The following is a 24,992-nucleotide window of genomic DNA, read 5'->3' as shown; positions in this document are numbered from 1 at the left end:
CCGGTGTCAGCTGTTGAGGCGCTACTTCCTTGGTTGACGTTTTTACAGGGGGCCAGCCTTCCGTTTACACTGCGCTCCGCCAATTAGGCGGGCCCCAAATCACGTGAGCGGCATCCCTCACTAGGATGGAGGGCCTTTTATTTTTAAAAAGTTTGTCTGCCTGCTCTTTTGTGGCAAATACTTTGCCACATAGGTGGAACTGGAATAAAAAGAGATTCGAAAAAGGGCAAGCACTGTCATAATAGTATTACACCCAGTAGGCGCAATAGCAAGGCTAGAGTAATTGTCTTTAGGGAAGTATACAGCAAAAACCTGTGAATTCGAACATCAGTTATTCAAATCTGTGAATAATTCGAATTGTACGATTTGGTCCAGACTAGCTTTATAGAATTCTATGTATATGCTCTGTTAATTCAAACACAAGTAGATTCCTTGTGTGTTTTGTCATTTTTCCCTCTCGAAGAGAGACGCCAAGATAGCATTCATTGATCGATTGTAGGGTTTAACGCGCCGACACAATGCAGGCGATAAGGTGCGCAGCAGTGGAGGGCTCCCGATTAATTTTGACCCCCTGGAGACCTTTCTTGGGCGCCGAAATCTACTTTAAGATTGCATTAAGCCAATCTAAAACGTCCATGGCGGATGCTTTTCAAGACGTGTTCTTTGCAGTCTACATCAATGTACAGGCAAAAAAATACAGGGGTGTGGGATGCACTGGCAGATGAGGGCATCATATCTCAGTTCAGAATCACAGAATGAGTCGCTCTGAGTGAGGATGTGGAGAAGGACAAAGAAAGACCAGTGCAGCCGTCTGTTCAGACGTCATGGCCACAATGAATGCTTTTTTCAGTTTTTCAAGGGCGAGAAGGATGACCACTACAGTTGCTCGTTAAAGTTGACTGTCACCATTAAGCAAAAAACAGACTACAGTAACTCACTTTTTTTCAAGAATCAAATTGTTGGCATGCCCTACTTATTTGACATTGCAGCATACTGTTGTTCTTCAAATCAACAGTTTTTACATGAGACATGACATTATTTTTATAACACTGGAAGAAAAGTTAAACTTACGCGTCCATCGCTTGTTGCACAAAATGCCGCAGGCTCCTCGTCAGGCCCAGGGTTCACTGCGCCTTCAATGGGAGGGGAGGCCGCTGCAGCAACAAAAAAAAATCATAAGAGAAATAAAAAGAGGAATGAAATGAAATATACTATTTGATATGTTTCTACCTGCACCACCCTCCATTTGATTGTTTGGAGGTGTCCCCAAGTCAGCCTGGTGGCAATCTTCACTGCCGACATCATTGTGGTGGCCATTAACTGGAGCCTCTGGGGGATCCACAGCTGCAAATTGAAATTGAATCCAATAATAACAGCCCTCAATTATTGCATGCAAGCCTGACAACAAGGCCAGTATTTTTACACAGGGTATACAATGTACACAGCAACATGAGCAACCATTAGCTATTACGAAAACCAAAAGCAATGCTTTGGGTCAGTCAAAACATTGAATACTAGCATGTTTGTGTGCAGTAGGGCAGGTACTCCGCAAAGTATGTCTAAGTTCATCCAACAACTTGTTGGCAGCACTGCATATGCCACATTATGCTTGACCAATATACCAATGCAGCACGGCTAACAGCCAGTGACATTCTACAAAGGCAGGCTGTCGCATAGCGACAATTGTCCTCAGAACCATCGAAAGATATTTTTACTGCCCTACTGTGCAGGTAGAACAGGCTCCATGCCTTGTACGTTCAGCCGTACTGCAGACAGCTCGCAAGATAGAATAATTTTTCATGCAGTTGAATATGCTCACCAATTTGGCTTTTTTTAAAGTCAGCAATCGTGTTGTGCACTGAAAAGAGAATTGAGGTTCAGTTGACACAAATATCTAAAAATGTGAAAGGTTCAAACTTCTCCTTTGCAATCAGCAGCTACACAAAACAACGCCATAAAAAGTAAAGAAAGGCCTAACATGCCGTCAACTGCGTCTCCAATGTTTTTTCTAGAAACCATATACGGTCCCTCAAAGTTGCAGTATGGTTTTGTTGGAGTCGAAACTGTTTCTTCCAAAATTCGGCTTCTTTCTGTGCATTCTGAAGCTCAGCCGATGAAATGAGACAGTCATCCGAGCTTGTGCTTGTGTCTGGGGAGAGCCTTGGCCGTTTTTTTCTCTGCACATACAAAAAAGTTACAAACACAGACACTGCACTTGCCTACATTGCTCCCAGAGGGCTGAGTAAAATAACTGTACCTCATAAACTCCATTTTTTCGCTATCCTAAACCACGCGAGAAAATGTAAAGTTGTTTAAATTTCTATTGAATGTGTGAGAAGGAATTGAGAGCTCCAGAAATTCAAAATATATTGAGTGGTTTCAAACAAAACTTTTCTTGGTGGAGAAGTTGTAACCATTCTTTTGTATTTATGGAAACTAATGACAGCAGAAGCAGTCCCCATTCATTCTACTGTTTTACAAGCAGTGGTTTCTTTTTTAAAGATAACATCCAAGTAATGATTAAAAAGAAATATCAGTAGAAACACGAACGTAGCCTAAGCAGGCACAGGCACAATCAAACATGATCGAGTTGATATATACCTTCTCATTGTAGCTGCATGGTGCAGTAGGCACTTCAGCAATGCAGAGGTTGCCCGCACACTATCAGTGCCAGGCTGTGGGACTGTCTGGCTTCTCAAGTTCGCCTGGAGATAATTAGTGAATTTAGTTACTTCATCTTTAGCAGAAAGAAATGTTTGAAATACTTTTCCAGATGCTGCCTGCTTGCTGACAGTAGTATTGGCCTCAAGTGCATGCTGCGTGTGTAGGGGAGTGTGTTCCCGTAACACTTCTTGAAATTGAATCTGCTTGGCAGCAGCTCTGTTCTTGAGCTTTTTTCCTCCTCCTGCATACAAACAGCTAGATATTATTTAACGCACTTTTCATGCAGAAAAGCGGTTGGCCATGATTAATTTAACCAGTGCACTCACAAAGGGAAAAAAAAGAAAATTAAGAAAAAAATTACTGCTCTCAGATGCTTCCGAGCAGAAGAAGCGTCCTCCTCAAAATCCTTGTCAGTGTCGACGTCGGAAACATCTGATGCGTTCAGCTTGGGTATAGCCACTCTTTTCGAACGCATTTTCTCGTTCATGAGCTCCTTTGTGGCTGTAGCGAAACATTTTAAAGAATCATTTAATATTTCAACAAAATTTGAAAGGTTATGTAAATATACATGTTGGGAAAAGTGCTACGACTATGCAGACAACCAAGTACAGTCGCGTGCGATTTGAAGGTAATCGCGCTAGCATAGACCAACCACGACAATAACGCACCCGCGCAGCTTGTTTTAGTGCGCCTGGTTCCTTGTCTGCGCATTCTTCTCTCCCTCCGTAGCTGATTATTAAAGCGGTCCTCACTCCCTTAGCAAAACCAGAAACCCCTTCCTCTTTTTTTATCGCGAATGCAGTGATGACATCCCACTCGTACCTCACAGCAGTTCTCGAAAAGGTGCGGACAAATGCATTGTCGAGAAATACTGGGCGTTTATAACAATGGGTGCTATCGGTGCTCACAATAACCAAGAAGAAAGCCCACAAGTGATTACAACCACGCAAAATCACCACAAAGCGGTGGTTTACTAGCCGTGGGAGTGATGACTGCCTGAAGGAACAGCGACCGAGGGAGAGGAGAATATATATACTAGGTCCCAGGCACACCGAAAAATACCGCGCGGGGGCGTTATCGTCTTTATCGGTCGAAGCTCACGCGATTACCTTCAAATCGCCCGCGACTGTACACGGGACAAAGCGCATTGGGCGATAAGGCGGGCGTCAGGACGTAGAGATGGACCAGCCGGATGTGGTCAAACAATCTCGCTATCTGCGGCGCATCTATTCACAGCGCTGGCATGCAGTTTGGCCGGCTCCGGCCACCGCTCTTGTGCTCCTTTTAACATTTGGAGCACCTGTGCGTGGTTATCCATGCTGTGACAACAGCGACCTCAAACGTACCACCCCACCCCAACCTCTCAAAATATTGATATAACTGAAATAATTTGATTAACTAATTTGAAAAAGTGAATTCCTAAAGTGCAGATCAATGCTTTGTCCTGAGCCGACAGCCACGCTTACCATTGCACCCCAGCAAAGAAAAACAATGCGTAGAAATTTAAGGAATTGATCATGACGTTAAAAAGAGGTAGCCTGTGCAAAAAACGTGCGGTTGCAGTATAGCGCAAGCGGGTAATTCCACTTAATTGGTAACCGATCGATGATGAACTCCCTCACGTTGCAATGTGCTCGCAGCGTGGTCAGCCGCAAACGTCCTTGGCCCTTTCCTCATTGTTTGCACGCACTAAAGAACCACGAGGTGTCGAAAAGGAGGAAATCAATGTGTGCAGCGATACAAATCATACCATCCTGCGAGCAGTAAGCTGAAGGTTTTTTTATATTGTTTGAGGCGACTGCCAGCCAGCGATCCGCATATCGGAGGAAAAGTGCGCGCCCGACAAGGCCTCCTTCTAAACACACACACGCGTGAAACAAAACAAAGGTGAACTTACCTGCCAACTTCAGAATCTGGGTCACGTAAACTCCGTTGTTCTCGCCACCATCGTCGTGTCAGTAGGCAGAATATGTAATGCGGCTGTCAAAGTCATCTTCATTGTTCGGGTTGAATTTAACAATGTCCTCGACGTGTATAAGAGTCAGCCGATTATCGGCATCTTGCACAAAACGGACAAGCGCGAACAAAGCGTGGCGTGTCCACAAATTCACGGAAACAACATTGCTGAAAGCACTGGGTTATGAAATATGGGTCACCAAAAAGCGCTGTAAATGGCTTATGCTTTTCTCGAACGTCTGTCCACGCTCTCTACGACTACTAGCTAGAAGGCATGGAGGGAAGAAAAACTTTATGCTAGCCTGTAGAAGGCGCCATGTTGGCATCGTCTCTGTTTGGCTTGATATTGGGCTGGTCAGAGAACAAAATCCATACGTAAAATAAATAGAAGATGACGCCTTTCCTTCTTTATTCAAAAAGCATCAGTTTAATGTACACGTTATAAAATATTTGCTCTCGAATGGCCTAAAACTGCTGAATAAATTGCCAAAGATGCAGAGCTGCTGTGCAGTTCAAGGTAACCTATCGACGGCATCGACGGCGACATTGGCTCCCTCCTGCTCCTGCTATGATGGCATCTCTTATGGCGTCTTGCCTCCTTTGCGCGGTGCTCGAGAAAGTTTTTTCGTGCGATTAGTTGACCCAGAAATTGCTTCGGCATGGCTCCGCCAAAGAGACGAAAAACGTATCTCGATCCAGATTAGACCGTCCCTTTACCAAAGTCAACGAGATGGCGCCTAGCCAACGAGGAAGAAATTTCCCATCGACCCTCTACTTCGGCTCAATGCCGCCAAACGATAAGGCTGCCTGCAGCATCTAGCCCAAGTGACGTGCGACCCACAAAACAGACGGACCAGAGTTAAGAGCCAGAACGACATCTGGGGGAGCTGTTCAGTGATGAGAAGTGTCCTTCGCGAGAGCTGTTCAGTGATGAGGAGTGTCCTGAGTGGGAGCTGTTCAGTGAGGACGAGTAGGTTTCAGACGAGTCCGTGACGCCGCCAACGTCGCCGCTTCCCGATGAACTGGGCAACGAGCCGAGCAGTGAAAATGCTGGCCCGAGACTGAGTGACTTGTTTGACTGCGAAGGATTGGCCACGCTATCAGCAGATTCGCAGCCGCTGACCCGTGGTGACGCCTTATGCTTTTGGATGTTGCCATTAAGTTCGGACTGTCGTGGGCAGCGATCGAGGCTGTCCAAAAGCTGTTCAACAAGCTCTTTGGCAAAAAGGTGTTTCCCGAAAGCAAATACCTTTTCAAGAAGCTCTGCGGTGTAAACCTCTCAGAGATTGTTTTTAATTTTTACTGCGTGGAGTGCAAAGTGATCCTCGCGGAGACAACGGGAGCCGTTCAGGAGCGGCAACAGCTGCAAGTGGAATGTGCAGTGTGTCACAAGTCATATGAGGACGTGACCTTGTCCATACAGGCAGCTTTTTTGTTGGTTTGCCATTCCATAAGCAGCTCGCAGCAGTCCTTTCAAGCAAGACAGTTATGTCGGCGGTAATGGCTTCATTAGCGAGAGTAAACACCGAACCCGTGACCAACATGCGTGACATCACCGACGGTCACCGCTATCGTGTTGTGCGCGGAGAAGAAAGAAAACATAGGTGTTCATGACCTTACACTAACTATAGGCGCCGTGCAGTGAACAGAGGGCGACATTGAGCCGCGACACCCAGCGCCGCCATCGGGGTATATGAATAATACTGGGACGGCCACCGCTCGCCAGCGTGCTCGGGTTTCGGTTGCGCTCCTGCTTGGCGGCAGCGGATGAAATGCTGTACAGGCAATTTTTAAGTTTTAAATTAATTACAACATTCTACAGTAATTGTACCGCGCAGGGCTAGGAATAAACTGAAGGATTGAACTGTTGACTACGCGTACGGGGAGGGGGGCAAGCGATATTGACTTCCCAGTGCCACGCATGTGGAGCATTTCGTGCGCACGTTTTCACGTTTCCACCCAGTTTTTTCAGTGAATTTGTGTTTCTGCTAGAAAGCACAAATTAATGAACTGTTCACAGCACTGGAAAGAAGCCGTTTTGTTGGCATACTTGAAATCGCGGACCGCTGTGGTTTCGCGAGGACGGTGCTCCGTCTCACAGGATCGATTGTTTGGGTGTAGTGCGGTCTGTACGCTGCGCTACGTGCTAGTAGCATTGACTTCAAAGCAAGTATAATTACCTTAAATACGCGGGCTCCAATATGGATCAGGCGAGTGGGAAGCACGAGAACTGCGCACCAACTGCCGGAGATTTTCAATTGATTGATTGTGCGGTTCAACGCGCCGACGCCAGACAGGCGATGAGGCGCGCCGTAGTGGAGGGATCGGGATTCATTTTGGACACCTAGGGATCTTTAACGTGAGCCGAAATCTCGTACACACGGGCATTTTCGCTTTTCGCCTCTATCATAAAGCGACTGCTGCGGCCGGGAAACGAACCTGACGACGATTTTCAATGTCACGGCTGGAATTATCACCAAACATTCCCAGAATGCGTCCTGCTCCTCGCCCCTGCAGTTCGTTTCCGCTGGTGCCAGTTCGTCCCACCCCGAGATCACGCAGCGAACACGTTTTCTTGCTCCGTGCACAAGGTCAAGCAGGATCGCCTCAGGAGCGAAAGGAAGACTTCAACCTCTGTGCCTTCCCTCTCCTTTTCCGTGAATAATTCACAGCGTACACGGGTTTCGCTCCAAGCCCTCCAGGAAATGCCCGTGAACGATTTAATACTATCTCTTCCTTTTGAAAGGGTAAGCAGGGCCTCCAAATATTAGAATTATCATAAACTCCGCTTATTTCTTATTGTTCTCTGAAGTTGCTGTTCTGAGCCCCGTTAAAACGACTTTGTTTTGTTGAACAGTATCTATCTGCAGCGCAAAAATCCCACATGCGTTGCTTTTACACCTTGTACTGGCGTAGGTATTTCGACTTTTTGACAGCTTTCTTTTCAAACAAATGGCGCTACTTTGTTTAAAGGCAATCATATATTTCCAAGAAATGGGTGAAATGTTGCAGCCATCAATAAGTTCTCTTACAATTAAAACGCGGCTGCGTGTTACGTGCCGCATGAATTTTCATTATAAAGGCCGTGGAAGGCGCATGCATGATGCAGATAAACCAACCTTCGTGCAAATACTGCCAATGAGCGCGTACTCGCTAAGGAGAAATTTGTTGTAAGCTTATGAGTATTAACAGCTGGCAAACCGATATACTTTACTTTGACAGCAGCATGCAATCTGCTTGGTAGTCATCGCCATTGTATTTTCTAAAAATTTCACGGAAACATGTGCCGCCTATGAGGCTGTGACCAGCCCTCCCAACTCGGACGAATCAGGGCAGCGAAGGCGGTAGCTTTCCTTCTGCGTTGTTTCTTCTAAAGCCTCTCGGTCGATAACACTCCATCCTGTCGCCGTCGTAGCGTATTCCGCAAACATGAGCACACCTAAGCACTTAATAGACGCTTTTGCAAGGGTGCGTGCACAGTGCCCAGAGCAGGCGGCCGGCCAGGACGGTGCGGCACGGCCTACCCAGTGTTGCGCGGAGGCGCAGTAGATGGCGCTGCGCTCGCTCGCAAACTTGACTGCGCGGAGCCTATAGGGTGTATTCACAGGCACTCGGCCGCGCGGCGGCGCTACCTGCGTGGCGGCGCCGACTCCATTTGTGCGGTTGAGTTTTGCGACGGCGCACGTACGGCAGGGCGACTAGCGTGGTTTGCTTCACGCGGGCTCGCTGGATTTGTTTGTTTCTTGTGTTTCTTCGAACTGCCGCGGCTGACGTTACATTCACGCGTGTCTCAAGTGTGATGCAATGGTGTGCGAGACCACCGTGCTTGTGGATTGTGCGAGTGTGTGCCCCTCGTCGAGCTGAACGCGTTACCGTGCTTTCAACAGTTGCCTTCCGCTATGAAGCTGAGTGATTAGGCGAAGGGTCTGTCGTGTCGTGGGTTTGCTAACGCCTTGGCCTAAGTAGTTAGCAGTTTCCGCCTCGAACTGGTGAACTGTGCGGTTTACGGCTGCAGCAACCGGACGCGCAACGGACCGGACGACGAGAATTTCAAGCGCATCGGTTTTTTTGGCATACCTAAGCCAAGGCTGGGGTAGTGCTCAAAAACGGCAAACGTTTTGTCCGGAAGAAGAGCGCTCTGGCTGCAACAAATTCGCCGGGAAGACATCGATGATGAAGCGACTCATTACCGAGTCTGTGGCGCGCACTTCGTTACAGGTGAGGATGATGCGGAATCAATTCTTTCATCTCTCGCTTCGCCGTTTGCGCAATAGTACTTGAAATATTCTCTGTTTAGGTCGGCCAGCGTACTTCATGGACGAGATGAAGTCCGAATGGGCGCCCAGCCTCAACCTCAGCTACATGTCGACCATGATCGACAAAAACGAAGCTGGGGACAGGTACGAAAGTGCTTTGTTTTCTGCCGCTGTAACAGTAACGATCTAATGAAACCTAAACGGCTGGGATAATATCTGCCCAGATACAAGCGTTGCCAGAACAGGGCTCGTGCGAGGTCCGAAGCAGAAGTTTCACGTCAACAGGGGTGAGACAGCTGAATCAGATCTGGGAGCAGTTTTTGGAGCAGCGAAATCTCAATTTCGGAGCAGAGGAACCTTGATTTGGAGCAGAAGAACGACATTTATTATGTCACCTTAGGAGCTTAAAAAATCAAATTTTTGGCAACTCACAGGGGAAAAGTGCACTTTTTAATCGGCTTTGAACCTACATAACACTGAAACAGACTTTCAATAAAGCTGTTTCTACCAGAGTATCACAAGGTACGAACTGCACTACTTTTTTTAAAAACCATTTTTAATTCTTAAGCTCTATGAATAGATAGCGTAGAGTTCGGTTGAAAATATCGAATCGAGAAATTAAGCAATCGTATTACCATGTGAATGCCGAAATTGTTATTTTAGATGCAAAGCATCTCTTGCTCGGGACTATGTCCGTTGTCCTTCCGGCGTCCGTCCGCACCTCAGCTCCTCTCCATGCCAGCTGTGATAACGTCACTGTCTCCCCTCCACACCACCTGTGTGCGCTGCTCCTCCTCTCCCCCTCTCCAATCCAGCTGTGATAGCGTCACTCTCCTCTCCCCAACAGCTGTGCGCGCTTCTTCTCTTCTCCCCTCCTCCTCGCCACTTCAGATAAACCAGGTTCGCCCCGCCGCTCCCTTCAGTTGCTGCTTCGGTCTGCGCCGTCCGATGAGCTGAAAATAGACGCCAACGCTTCTGGCAGTGACCCGCCGCGGTGGCTCAGTGGCTAAGGCGTTCCGCTGCTGAGCACGAGGTCGCGGGTTCATTTCCAGGCCGCGGCGGCCGCGTTTCTGATGGAGGCGAAAAGCAAAAAAAATTACTCCATCCTCCCACGTGGGAACCCTGAGGGGATACAAAGCATCTCGAATTTGCACGAGTTTACACGGCTTTGCATCTCCTCAGGGTTCCCACGTGGGAAGATGGTGTAATTTTTTTTGGTAATCCCATACTCGGCTTTTCGGCACATGTTGCGCAAAGCGAGGTGACAGTCGTCGCACCCCACCAGCCCTCCCACTTCAATCCCCAAGGTGCATGTTCCCTACGATCGTAATTTGAGTAACGTTGGTATGTTTAGCCGCCTCCCTCTGGGCATTACATTTCACTTCAGATAAACGAACCATTATTAGTAGTGTGAAATAATAGCCCGTCCTGATATCGGACACTGCTTGAACATTTTGCGGCGATGTAGCCTGCGCTGCCCCCTCTGCAGTGTCGACCATCCCAATCCCACCGCTCGCAAGCTCGCTGCCAAAAGCTGCAATAACTTGGCATTTTATAACACCGCAATGACTCCGAAATAAGTCCAAGCACGTACCACACCTCACGCTCAAGGCCGAAACACGGTGAATTGGAGGGCGCCATGTTTTTGACGAACTCCCGTCTTCGGAGTCCCGCAACAGATCAAACGACTAAATGTAAACCCGGCCATCGCGGTAACTAAAACCAAGGTAGAAATAGGCAAAAAGCACTCTGCCTGAACCAAAAGCAACTGCTTCGCCCGACGGCCACGTTTTCACATCTTCACCACACCAAGATTGCGGCGCCCAGTAATGTCGTTCCGGAGATACGGCGTTCCAAAAATTGCCGTTTGTTAATCAACTTGCACAATTAGTTTGACGCCTCAATACACATAAGTATTTTTTCTACAGGACTTTGGAATGCTTTTCGATGGGGAAACTTTAAAAACGCACAGAATATAACATCTGCAACCCGACATTGTGACTTGATGATGATGGTTTGATGTTTATGGCGCAAGGCCAACTGGGGCAAAGAGCGCCAAAACAATAGTCGTATATGAGAGGTGATACCTTAAACACTAAGTAAAATCAACAAAAACAAAAGTAAAATCACAAAACGACAATGAGCATGGCTGGTGTATAGGGCCAGATTTCATGATGCGTGATAGGAAATGAGGTTTAAAAACTTGACGTCCGACAAATACTCAAAAACACGTTTCACGGAAACAATGGCTTCGTCACCTAGAAACAACGATGGATGTAGTGGGATATGTTGTCTGTAGAGTTCTCTGAAGTGTTTGTGTCGTGTTGTGTGAAGTGCCTTGCATGTGATTAGAATGTGCACTACGGATAGGGCTTCTCCGCACCTGCTGCACTGGGGTCTACAAGATCCCGTCAGCAGATACGAGTGCGTCGCATGGGTGTGCCCTATCCGCAGCCTACCCAAGGCGACTTCCGTGTGTCTGTTGTGAGAGTCAGATGTATACCGTCCCAAGTGTGGCTTTATTACATGTAGTTTGTTGTCTGTCTGTTCGTCCCAGTGTGTTTGCCACGTTCTGCGCAGGTGTTGTCTTATGTGTGGCTTGAGGTCTGTGTAGGGTATCGCTGTAATATCTACAGTGTTCCTGAGTGCAGCAGCGCGGCCCTCTCGTCTGCCAACTCATTCCCAGCGATCCCTGCATGTCCTGGGACCCAGCAGAGGACCAGCTTATGCTTTTGTGCATACACGGACATGATAGTGTTAAATACAAGATTAACTATGTGGTTTTTCGGGGGTGTATGCGATGACAGTGCACGAACAACACTCAAAGAATCTGTATAGATGATGGAATTGGGAATTTGATTTTCAAGAATGTGTCGTACAATCAGTAAAATTCCATACGCTTCTGCTGAAAAAACTGTTGTGTGCACGCTCATGGTTCTGGCTGCATTAAACTTTGGACCATGAGCAGCGCACGACACCATAGTGGAGGTTTTAGAAGCGTCACTATAAAATTCTGCACATGTGTATTTAAACTGCAAAGAGCGAAAGTGCTGCAGTATTGCAGCTCGTGGTACACGATTTTTGTCAAGTCTCATAAAAGAAAGGTCGCACGACACAGGGCGAACTTGCCAAGGCGGTAAACTATTAGAAAAGGATGACCTGTACTCGTCTAAAAACGAAGCACTTAGATCCGAGGCTCGCTCTCTCACTCTAAGTGAAAAGGGCAGAGGAACGGATGGGCGATTTACAAAGAGCAGAGATGTTGATGTATCATTAAAGACAGGATAAAAAGGATGATTATTCAGCGATGAAATTTTAAAAGCATAAAGCAAGTCCATGTATGTTCGTTGGTTCTCAAGGCTCCACTTTTTACATTCGACATAAAGACTCTCAGCAGGGCTAGTGCGAAAAGCACCCGACGAAAGACGAAGGCCCAAGTGTAGCACTGGGTCAAGAATTCGCAAGGCTGTCTTAGTCGCCGACCCATATACCACACTGCCATAGTCCAAACGAGACCCAACCAAAGCAGTATACAAGCGAAGCAAGAGTTCTTTGTCGGAACCATAGGATTGGTGGGAAAGAACCTTAAGTATATTCATTGTTTTGAGACATTTATTTTTAAGTTCCTTGATGTGGGGAATGAATGTGAGTTTGTGATCAAACACCACACCTAAGAACTTGTGCTCCTTGTTCACAGGAAGCGACATGCCATTAAGATGAATGTCTGGGTCCGGATGGACCCCACGCTTCCTGGAGAACACAACGCAGGAACTTTTTGCAGGATTCAATTTAAAACCATTGTTGTCTGCCCAGCCGGCAAGTTTCTTGACACCAAGCTGGACTTGACGTTCGCAGATTGACATATTACATGATTTATAGGATATCTGGACGTCATCTACATACATGGAATAAGAGATTGTGGGTGGCAGTGCCTTACCAAGAGAGTTCATTTTTACTATAAAGAGAGTGCAGCTCAACACGCCACCCTGTGGCACGCCATTTTCTTGCACGTGAACCTTTGAGAGTGCACAACCAACTCTTACTCTAAACGTTCTGTCTGACAAGTAACTAACAAGAGTGTTCAACATGTTACCCGAAACACCGATTGACTTGAGGTCACTAAGGATCCCATAACGCCAAGCGGTGTCGTATGCCTTCTCAAGGTCGAAAAACACAGTTAAACAATACTGCTTATGCGCGAAGGCATCCTTGATGTACGAAATAAGAGCTACCAGTTGATCGTTCGTCGATCGCCCCACCCTAAAGCCTGCCTGGCAGCCCTCGAGAAGACCGTTGTACTCGAGGAAGTACACGAGCCTGCGATTTACCATCTTCTCGAAGAGCTTGCACAGGCAGCTCGTCAGGGCTATAGGACGGTAGCTTGAGGGGGACGACGGGTCCTTTCCCTCTTTCAGAAAAGCAACAACTATAGCCTTCTTCCAAGAGTTTGGAATGTGCCCCGAAAGCCATATCTTGTTATATAGGTGTAAGAGTGTTAGAAGAGTGTCTGCGTGCAGGTGTTGTATCATTGTGTATGTGATGTTGTCTGGGCCTGGAGCTGAGGGTTTACACGTGCTCAAAGCAGCCCTCAGCTCATGCAGTGAAAACTCTGAGTTATAAGAAGATGTTGACCTATTGTTATCTAGTATAGGTTTCTTTTCGGCCGTTTGTTTGTATTTCATGAAAGTGTTTGTGTAGTGTGCTGAACTGGACACGTGTTGGAAGTGTTGTGCGAGGGTGTCAGCCTGGTCTTCCAGTGTGTCCCCTGTTGTGCTGACCAGAGGCAGGCTGTGTGTTTGCTGTCCTTTGAGTTTCCGTATTCTTGTCCATACTTTCCGTGTGTCTGTGTAGGAGTTTATTGATGTTATGAAGGAACGCCAACTCTCTCGTTTTGCCTCACGGCGCACACGTTTTCCTAACGCCTTGGCCCGTTTGAACAAAATGAGGTTACCCGACGTGGGGTACCGACGAAGGACACCCCACGCCTTGTTCTGGGCCTCTCGCGCCCGCCTACAGTCCTCATTCCACCACGGCCTCCGCTGGTTGCGCGGGGCACCAGAGGCGTGGGGAATGGACTTTTCGGCGGCGTCGAGGATGTGCGCCGTGAGCAGTTGGGTAGCTTCTTGGACGTGTAGGTGTCCTATGGATGTGTGGTGTAGTTTGGATGTCTCTGTAAATGTATTCCAGTTAGCTCGTGCTTCATTGAACCTATTATGGGAAGATGGACTGCATGGGCCTTTACCTATGTATGTGAGTGAGGTGGGGAAGTGGTCACTACCGTATGGGTCAGTGCCCACACCCCACTCGAGGAGAGGAAAGAGAACTGCTGAGCCAATCGCCAAGTCAAGACATGAGTATGTGTTGTGTCCTATGTTATGGTATGTAGGCTGTTTACTGTTGAAAAGGCATGCTCCAGAAGATGTAAGGAATTTCTCTATCAGGCGACCTCGGGCATCCGTACGAGAAGAGCCCCAAAGAGAATTGTGAGCATTAAGGTCGCCTGTTAGAATGTACGGTTCGGGCAGCTGGTCAACCAGCGCCTCGACGTCAGAGCTTGAAAGTGAAACATCAGGAGGAATGTATATGGAGCATACCGTTATCAACCTATTAAATATTATCAAGCGTATTGCTACAGCCTCAAGGACAGTGTTCAGAGTGACAGGGTGGCATGCTAAAGATTTCCGGGCAATTATGGCCACACCGCCAGAAGAGTGTGTGCAGCCATCCCTGTCCTTTCTGAAGACCATGTAAGTATTCAAGAAATTTGTGTGCTTGGAATTCAAATGTGTTTCCTGAACACACATTACACTTGGCTGATTAGCATGCAGTAGTTCTTATACATCGTCAAGATTTTTAAGAAGGCCTCTACAGTTCCATTGAATTATGTTTTCTCTTCCCATTATTTAGTGTGAGAGCTACTGGAGTGTGTGTGTTTGTTTATGTGTCGTCTTTCGGGGCTGTGACTCTCGCCTTTTTTGGCTTGTCGGGAGGCTTTGGCGTCGGGACGCGTTCCTTGCGCTGCGTTGCAGGCGACATTGTGACTTTCGATAAAATTCTCTCGGGGACACTTTTATGCAGGTTTCTTAATGAATTATCTTATCAATCAATTAAACTTTTACAAACAGCATCACCTTGGGGGTGCTGGAAAATTATGCCGTCAGTAAGCCTTTTTCTCCGACGAAACTGACGGGAGGGTTATAATCCTTGGCTCTCGGACTCTTTTGGAGCAGTCTGGCACAATTTTTGCACTTTTCAAGCTTTTGGAGCAGTCTGGCGCAGAAAAACAAATTCGTATCAAATATGCGCAGTATGCGCAGCTGTCTCACCCCTGCGTCAATGTCACGTACTGGGTCCCCAAGACACGAACGTGATGCCAGTCGCCAGTGGAGGTTCTCTAGGTATGACCGTAGCCTAGTGAGCACCTTGGATCAATCACTTTACTACTTTTTTTAGGCACTAACGGCCTGTTGTACGAGGAGGAAGAGACTGACCGATACGAAAGTGCGTTTCATCACCTGTAGTTGAAGTTTTCAGGCTGCTACATTTAACAGTGATGAGCTCACGCGGCAAGTTGTTCATCTTCGGTTTCTTTTTTTTTTAGCTGCTGAGCAGTCTTCATGCCAAGAAGAGCCAGCAGCCCAGCATGAAGGTATGTTACCCGTTGTTCACATTGACTACTACATTACAGCAGTGGAACAGCATTGAGTTACTATGACAGCATGCCTTTCCACTTACACTTCAGCTGCTAGCAGGCCGTGCTGTGTGGGACCACTGGCAACACAATCTTGGGCCAACACAAGTAAGCCCAGAAGTGTTTACCAATTATGACATCTTGCTGCGTAGCACCACATAGCTTGACAATACTTTTTTTTCAGCTGGCATTCGTCTTTCTGGGAGCTATCAGACAATGAAACAGGGATGGCTGCACCAGATGGTAAGATTTTCACGAGCAGTCTCAGAGTGTCTGTTTATTAAACAATCATTTTGCAAGGTTTGTAGTGCAGTGGAACGTGACATCCATCAAGTTGACCATGCAGGGCTTGAAGGTGAAGAAGATGCATCAGACCAGGCAGCTCGCATCGCATCCCTTGAACAAGAGAACGGCCGCCTACAATCAGAGGTTGACACGCTAAAGAAGCAACTTGCAGAGAAAAACCTGGCCGAGGGCATACTAAAACTCAATGAAGGCATGGTAGCCTTTTATACAGGGCTGCCAAATTATGAGGTTTTAAAGGCAGTATATGACCTCATAGAACCAGATGTGCACCACACTAGCCGGAGCTGCCTACCAAAGTTTCAAGAAATGGTTGTTTTCTTGATGTGGTTGAGGCTAAACTTGCATTTAGAAGACATAGCTTAAGGTTCCATTTCTCATATGTGCATGGACCATTTTTTTCTGCTGCTACGCTTCTCTGCCTACTTCCTGCTACCTTCACCACTGCAATGGTTATCATTTAAAGCTTTAGTGTTTATGACTCAGCTGATTTTTAGCTACACTTATCATTTATAGAAATGCGCTTTAAGCAGTGATCATAAAACACTTTGGAGCTTGCATTGCATGTACACCCAGCAGTTAGCTTCACCTTTTAGCCGTGGCCATCCTTACAATGATATGTAGTGCATCAAGCGTAATGATTTTCATTACTTCTGTTTTCCAGATTCCATGTCTCGCAGGCCACCGTGACGCGTATCATAGACAGGTGGCTTGACGCAGCCTTCACTAGGCTCACAGAGCTAGTTTCGTGGCCCGAAAGGGAGGAGCTTCAGAAAACGATGCCAATGGCCTTCAAAAGCACCTTTGGCAACAAAGTTGCAGTAATTCTCGACTGCTTCGAGATTTTTTTGGACAGGCCGTCTTCAATGGAGCCACATTCACTGACATGGTCCGCGTACAATCACCACAATACGGTGAAGTACTTGATAGGGATTGCTCCACAAGGAGTAATTACATACATTTCTAGAGGGTGGTGCGGCCGCACAAGCGATAAGCTACTCACTGAGTCGTGTGGCATACTTAAGAACTTGTTGCCTGGGGACTCTGTCCTAGCCGACCGAGGCTTCACGATAGTGGATGCTGTTGGCATGTGTGGAGCAAAGCTGGAGATTCCAGCTTTCACGAAAGGGAAAGCACAGCTGTCTGCGTATTCTACTGAGGCTACACAAAAGCTGGCAAATGTGAACATTCACGTAGAGCGGGTAATTGGAGTACTGCGAAACAAGTAATCATTACTTAAAAGCACTGTTCCCCTCGATCTACTGCACGTCAAAGAAGTTCACGGAAAGAAGGTGACTACACTTGATAGAATCGTGTTCGTCAGTGCTGCCCTGACAAATGTGTGCGACTCTGTTGTGCCCTTTGATTAGGAACGAAAAAGAAGTATGGCTGCCTAACTTTGCATATTTGCTTCTGCTAATTGACCAACATTAAACTGTCGCCTAAATTGTATACAAGCACATTCCACAATAAAGTTCATGTTTTGGCCTCATTCGGTCAACTTCACTGCGAGCCTTGTTGCCTACATTCTTTGCTTAACCATTTTCTGGCCTTTGGTGGCCTCTTTAGTCCTACACAAGCAAAGTGGAACCATTTCCTCTCGCATCGCTTGCCGTCACATTGCACCATATCACCATGTTCAGGCTCCCCACAGTAGCAGTACAGCTCCTCTTCAGGGTGTCGCCCTGCATCACTACAGCATCGAGCTGCGCCTGTGCAGCCCGAGAGGTTTTGCTCCAGTAGCCGAAGCGGAGTTCGGGAAGCAGTAAGCACTTTTTGAAAGTAGAGAGTGCACTTCTCCAGCATCATGGAGCAGAAGTTTTCATCCAGGGCGATCCTTTCAACAAACATGTCCTCCACTGTCCACACAACAGTCACAGTAGTTGCGCTTGCAAACAAACATCTGCATTTGCACTTGGGTGTAGTAATGATGACTCCTTGAAAGTCTTGCGTCTCCAGCTTCAGGGATGAGACACGATGTGTTCTTTTGTGAAAGCTGCTCGATGCACGAGTCCTTAGCAGAAAACGGGCACTTCACCTCCAGCACGCCACCACCAAAGCAAGCACAAACGATGAGCCCATCCGGTGTGGCAGCCAGGAATGTGAACTCGGGGCTTATGTGCAAACCTGACGCACTGCAGCGAAAGTCCACATGCTGGGTTGCTATGGCTGCTACATAGGCGTCTCTAGCTTTTGGCTCATTTTTCCCCCCAGTCTGTAGCTTGCGAGCTAAATCTGCAGTCCTCGGGGTGGCCGATCTTCTTAAGAAGAGACTGTGAGGGTTTCCCAATCAATGTGGCACGCACTGCTCCTGCGTTGAATGCCGTGATGCGCCCAGTCCGAAAGTGGTGCCATTTGGTAGACGCTGCTTGCGCCCTTGTTTGCTTTTCCACCAGCACGCACACCTGTCAGCAAATGCCATCCTTTATCGACTGTTTACAGTAACAGCACATCAAAAGCTGCTTTTAAAAAAAAAAAACATTACGTTGTCCTGACAGTAGAATCCAACTGAAATGCTACTGCAGCTAATCATACTGTGCTTCAACTGTATGGGCAAGTGAAGCAAATTCGAAATGAAAAGTGTCACGAGTAAACCAGGTCAGGTGCTCATTATGGAATCTACTGCATGGTTTGAATGTAATCACAATTCGGTGCCTAGTTTCTGTCATTCTTGACCTGTAGCTAGACAGGGTGGATAAAAGAATTGCAGGCTTACCTCGGCATCAGCCCCGAGCTGCTCGGACACCTTCAGGCACTCCTCCAAAACCTCCTTCAATGACTCTGGGCAGTCGTCCTGGTACAGGTTCTGCAGTAGTACTTGTGGAAACTTGGTGGCCAAAGGAAGATATGGCTCAGAAATATCTGGGTGCAAGGCTAAGAGCGCAGGGCGACGCTTTGACTTGCTCAAAGCAGAATAAAAAACTGGCATCTCGTCTCGTGTGGGGACAGTAGGTGGGTGTTTGGCACATTTACTTGGCTTGCGTGTGAAGTCGTCGTTGTCCATGCGGCGGAAGCCACTGGTGAGGTAATTGTGGGCGTCCAAGGATATCTTGGCCTTCAACTGTTCCCTAGTAATAAAGCTAGTTCCGTGAACCAGGTAGTCTCTGATGTCAGCTTCGTCCACAATGGGAAACAGTTGAAGGTCATCGGTCAAGTCTTCCTCACCCCAAGTCAGTGGGTCGTCGCCGCCGCACCTTCTAATTTTGTAAACGTATCTGTCGCGATCGTCTCCCCCCAGCACCTTCGCATAATCACTCAGCTTCATAGCGGTAGGCAACTGTTGAAAGCACGGTCACGCATTCAGCTCGACGCGGGGCACCCTCTCGCACAATCCACAAGCACGCCGCAAACGTGGGCGATACGGTGGTCCCACACACCACCGCATCACACTTGAGACACGCGTGGATGTAACGTCAGCCACGGTAGTTCGAACAAACACAAGAAATAAACAAATACAACGAGTCAGCGCGAAGAAAACCACGTCAGTCGCCCTGCCGTACTGCGCCGTCGCGAAACAACTCAACCGCACAAATGGAGTCGGCGCCGCCGCGCAGGTAGCGCCGCCGCGCGGCCGAGTGCCTGTGAATACACCCTATAAATTCAGACGGCAGCCCCGTGTTTAGGTCCTCCAAGTACAGCATATGGCCCGTACAAGTCACCATTAATGAGCTGCCTCCCCGCCTGCGGTGGAAGAATGTACTGATGCCGATGCTTTGGTACGGGAATGAGCACCCTAATATGACTCTGCTCCTCCAAGCATTTCTGTCACAGATGAGGGAGCTCAACAAGAAAGGCGTCGCCTGGACATTTGGAGATGAGCAGATATGCTCAAAGGTAAAATTTTTTGATGCCCTACAATGTAAATCTTATAGTGCTCAGTTCAAAGGTGTATAAATGTTTTGTAACCCCTATTTTTTCAGGTGTTCTGCATTTGCTGCTGTGCAGATGCCCCAGCAAAAACATCAATGCAGAACATGATGCAGTATAAAGGTTACTTCGGCTGCAGCTGGCCTACCATCCTGGAAAAAAACGTTGATGGTAAGTCTCTGCCATTAACAAGTGCTCATGGAACGTTTGCAGCTGTAAGGTTCACTTGTCTTTTTGTTACGGGATGACAGTTTTTGTAAAATAGTGCATTTTACGTTTTATTAGCAAGAAATATCGGAACACCTTGTGAATGGATGCAATGTGCACGTAGTATATATCCATGATCTTGGTACACTCATCCGTATATAATTCTGCATTGCAGTCCATTTAAGCCAGCACATTCCTGGCATGGCTCTGAATAGTACACCTGATTGTATCTCAAGTTTGTGGCCTGTGTAATGCTGTAAAAATATGTAGACAGTAGTGTATCCACTTTATTTATCCAGATATATCCCCCAGTGCTTTATAAATTTCTCTTTGCTTTTGCCACTTTTAGTTTAGGTACTGTGAAGTACAGTTTGGGGAAACCGTATGCTGACCGAACGGATGCAGAAGTTGTGGCCGACATGAGAGCCGCTTGTGTGGAAGGAGGCACTGTCCGTGGTGTTAAAGGAGCCTCCCCGTTGATCAACCTGCCAGGTTTCAGCCCTGCATGGGCATGGTCTCACGACTACATGCACTGTATTCTCCTCGGCGTTAGTAGGCAGATGACTGACCTATGGCTAGGGGCTAGCGGCGACTACTACTGTGACCAAGAATGTGTACCAGTAGCAATCATCTCCCAAAGGCTGTGCTCCATAAAAATGTCAGAATGCGTAAACCACCAACCAAGGGCTCTCGAAACGATAAAAAACTGGAAAGCCTCAGAATGGCAAGGCTGGTTACTCCGCTACAGCATACCATGCGTCAGCGGTATCCTAGATAGCGCATACGTGCAGCACTGGAGCCTTCTTGTGGCAGGAATATCTCTCCTTTTGAAAGACTCTGAGTGAACAAGCAGCACAATGCCTTATCCACTGAGCGACCGCGGCGGGTGTGAGCACTGACGACTGCAAGCAGTGGTGGTTGGCAAGAACCATGCCTAGCTGTTTGGACAAATTATAAATGAAAACGCTGTTTAACATACTTCTGCTTGCAAACTCAGTTGACTGTTTTGCAAAATAATTTGGGGTTTTACGGGCGGGAGCTACACACTTGGGATAAAAGGTACATCATATCGGCATTTCAGAAAGGTGCTGAGCTGCAAAAATAAGAAGCTCGTGTCCAACCTGGCCAGCTAGACGTGACCAGTCAACTCATGCACATGGAAAGGCACTCGTAAAAACTTATGCAGAATCGAAGACCACTAAATGTATTTAGTGTCAACACTAACAGCCTCGGCACCAGCCATCATTGCAATTTTTCCGCTTAGGGTAATTTGTTTTTGTTCTCTCGCACCCTCGCCATTTCAAAGATTAGGTGCCACCGTGACCTCTTCACTCAGACAAGATAACAGGCAATGCCCTGGCACAAGCTTCTTACCATACTTCTGCTTGCAAACTCACTTGACTGTTTTGCAAAAGAATTTGGGGTTTTACGGGCGGAAGCTACACACTTGGGCTAAAAGGCACATCATATTGGAGGCCCATGAACATTGACCACCTATGATGATGATGTTTGGAGTTTAATGGCGCAAGGCCGACAAAGGGCAAAGAGCGCCAAACAATAGTGATTAAATGAAAGTGGCATGGAAGTAAAAGTAGAACATTTCAGTAAAAATAAACCAAGTAAAAGACAACGTAATGAAGATGATGACTGGTGTAAAGGGCCAGGTTGTCAACATGCATGATAAGAAATGAGATGTAAAAATTTTACGTCGGTAAGAAACTCGAAAACGCGTTTTATTGAAAACATGGCTTCATCTCCTAAGAAGTATGACAGGTGTGGTGGAATATGTCGCGTGTGTAGTTGTGGGAAGTATTTGTGTCGTGTTGTGTCAAGTGCCTTACATTGTATAAGGATGTGGATCACGGATAGGGCCTCTCCGCACCTGCTGCACAGAGGTCTTGGAGACCCCGTGAGAAGGTGCGAGTGCGTTGCATGAGTGTGCCCTATCCGTAATCTAGCCAAGGCGACTTCAGTGTATCTATTACGTGTGTCGGTGGTGTATGGTCCCAAGTGTGGTTTTATTACGTGTAACTTGTTGTCTGTTTGTTCACTCCAGTGTGTTTGCCATGTTTTGCGAAGTTGTTGTCTGATGTGTGGTTTCACGTCGGTGTAGGGTAATGTGGTTATGTCTACTGTATTCGTGAGTGTAGCAGCAGCAGCCATTCGGTCCGCTGCTTCGTTCCCGGCTATACCACAGTGGCCAGGGACCCAGCAAAGAACTAGTTCAAATTTGTGGACATACACAGACATAATACCCTTGACTATTAGATTTACAACGTGATTTCTTGAAGACTTTGTTGCCGACAACGCCCGCACGACACTGAGTGAGTCTGTATATATAATGGATCTTGGGATGTGACATTGAAGGATATGATTGACAACAAGAAGTACACCGTAAGCCTCTGCCGTAAATATACTAGTATGACTATTCAGAGTTTTGGTGACACTAAGGCCGGGCCCATGCGCCGCGCAGGACACAGAGGTGGAAGTCTTAGAGGCATCCGTATAAAATTCAGAGCACTCATACTTCTGCTGCAAATACAAGAAATGCTGCAGAATTGCACATGTGGGAGCTCGGTTTTTATCTACATGTGTGAATGATGTGTCGCATGAGACAGGGCGGAGATGCCATGGTGCTATGAGATCTGTTACAGAACTTTGGATGGTATCTAAAAAGGAGACAGCAAGCTCTGACGCTTCCTCTCTAACTCTGTAAGAGAAGGGCGCAGAGAAAGATGGTCGATTTAAAAGGAGTTCACTCATGGAGGTATCATGAAAAACTGATTTAAAAGGATGGTGAGGCATGGATGAAATTTTAAAAGCATAAAGAAGGTCTGTGTATGCTCGCTGACGTTGCAGGTTCCATTTATTGCACTCTACATACAGGCTTTCTACTGGACTAGTCCGAAAGGCACCACAGGACAAGCGGAGCCCTAGATGAAGCACAGGGTCCAGCATTCTGAGGGATGTTTTAGTGGCTGACCCATAGACAACGCTGCCATAGTCCAATCGTGAGCCTATCAGGCTGGCAAAAACACGCAACAGAAGCTGTTTGTCAGCACCAAAAGAGATGTGCGAGAGAACCTTCAGGATATTCATTGTTTTTAAGCATTTATGTTTTAGTTGTTTTATGTGTGGGATGAATGTGAGCTTTTCGTCAAAGATTATACCTAAAAACTTGTGTTCCTTTTTGACAGGAATCGAGACACCGTGGAGTTGAATGTCTGGATCCGGCCGGATGCCACGCCTCTTGGAAAACAAGACACAAGTGCACTTCCCTGGATTAAATTTAAAACCGTTCCTGTCTGCCCAACCAGCTAGCTTGTTAACACCAAGCTGGACTTGGCGCTCGCAGACAGACAGGTTACAAGACTTAAAGGATAATTGTACGTCGTCTACATAAATTGAGCAGGAAATCGACGGTGGCAATGCCTTCCTCAGGGAATTCATTTTCACAATGAAAAGGGTGCAACTTAAAACTCCACCTTGTGGCACTCCATTTTCCTGCACATGCACGCTAGAGAGTGCAGTTCCAAGTCGCACGCGAAACGTCCTTTCGGACATGTAACTGGAAAGCGTGTTTATCATGTTACCCGACATGCCAAAGGACTTCAAGTCGCTAAGGATGCCGTACCGCCACGCAGTATCGTACGCCTTTTCAAGATCAAAGAAGACTGTCATACAGTACTGCTTGTGGAGGAAAGCATCTTTGATATAAGACTCTAATGCAACGAGTTGATCGTTGGTAGATCGCCCCGCCCTAAAGCCCGCCTGGCAGCTCTCGAGAAGGCCATTGTACTCTAAGAAGTACACAAGTCTCCTGTTTATCATCTTCTCGAAGAGCTTACACAGGCAGCTTGTCAGGGCAATGGGACGATAACTGGCGGGAGAGGAAGGGTCCTTCCCTTCCTTTAGGAAAGCCACTACTATGGCCTCCCTCCAAGAGCGTGGAATGTGCCCCGAAAGCCATATTTTATTGTATAGGTGTAAGAGTGTTTCAAGAGTGTCTGGGTGTAGGTGCTGCATCATGTTGTATGTAATCTTATCTGCGCCTGGAGCTGAAGGTTTGCACGAGCTCAGGGCAGCCCTCAACTCATAGAGAGTGAATTCAGAGTTGTAAGAAGTTTTTGATCTGTCTTTGTCGTGTAAGGGCTTTTTTTCTGCAGATGTTTTGTGTTTCATGAAAGTGTTCGTGTAGTGTGCTGAACTGGACACGTGTTCGATGTGTTGTGCAAGCGTGTTAGCCTGGTCTTGAAGTGTGTCCCCTGTTGTGCTAACCAGGGGCAGGCTGTGTGTCTTTTGTCCTTTGAGCTTGCGTATACGTGTCCAGACTTTGTGTGTGTCCGTGTATGAATTAATGGATGTCAAGAAGGTGTGCCAACTCCCTCGTTTCGCCTCACGGCGCACACGTTTTCCTAACGCCTTGGCCCGTTTGAACAAAATGAGGTTACCCGACGTGGGGTACCGACGAAGGACACCCCACGCCTTGTTCTGGGCCTCTCGCGCCCGCCTGCAGTCCTCATTCCACCACGGCCTCCGCTGGTTGCGCGGGGCACCAGAGGCGTGGGGAATGGACTTTTCGGCGGCGTCGAGGATGTGCGCCGTGAGGAGTTGAGTGGCTTCTTCAACGTGTAGGTGTCCTATGGATGTGTGGTGTAGTTTGGATGTCTCTGTAAATGTGTTCCAGTTAGCTCGTGCTTCATTGAACCTATTATGGGAAGATGGACTGCTCGGGCCTTTACCTATATACGTTAATGAAGTGGGGAAATGGTCACTGCCATATGGGTCAGGTCCCACACCCCACTCGAGAAGAGGAAAGAGAACTGCGGAGCCAATAGCCAAGTCAAGACATGAGTATGTGTTGTGTGCTATGTTATGATATGTAGGCTGCTTATTGTTGAAAAGGCATGCTCCAGAGGATGTAAGAAACCTCTCTATCAGGCGACCTCGGGCATCCGTTCGAGAAGAGCCCCAAAGAGAATTGTGCGCATTAAGGTCGCCTGTTAGAATGTATGGTTCAGGCAGCTGGTCAACCAGCGCTTCGAAGT

The 24,992-nt window shown here is 47.3% G+C and overlaps 1 long non-coding RNA gene and 1 pseudogene across 1 annotated transcript; one reads left to right on the top strand and one right to left on the bottom strand.

Moving 5' to 3' along the window:
* Positions 1–16: 16 nt before the first annotated feature.
* Positions 17–1,436, bottom strand: LOC144165057 (uncharacterized). Its single transcript, XR_013321327.1, has 3 exons — positions 1,231–1,436; positions 1,072–1,154; positions 17–199 (listed from the first exon to the last, which is right to left on the bottom strand). It is a non-coding gene; the product is annotated as an uncharacterized LOC144165057 (long non-coding RNA).
* A 14,347-nt stretch (positions 1,437–15,783) lies between these two features.
* On the top strand, positions 15,784–17,479 carry LOC144164870 (uncharacterized; annotated as a pseudogene).
* The last annotated feature ends 7,513 nt before the right edge of the window (positions 17,480–24,992 follow it).

Source organism: Haemaphysalis longicornis, unplaced genomic scaffold, assembly GCF_048455015.1.
Source record: "Haemaphysalis longicornis isolate Haplotype H1 unplaced genomic scaffold, Haemaphysalis longicornis Haplotype H1 scaffold_14, whole genome shotgun sequence".
Classification (NCBI taxonomy): Eukaryota; Metazoa; Arthropoda; class Arachnida; order Ixodida; family Ixodidae; genus Haemaphysalis; species Haemaphysalis longicornis.
This window is presented reverse-complemented; position numbering and strand designations above follow the sequence as displayed.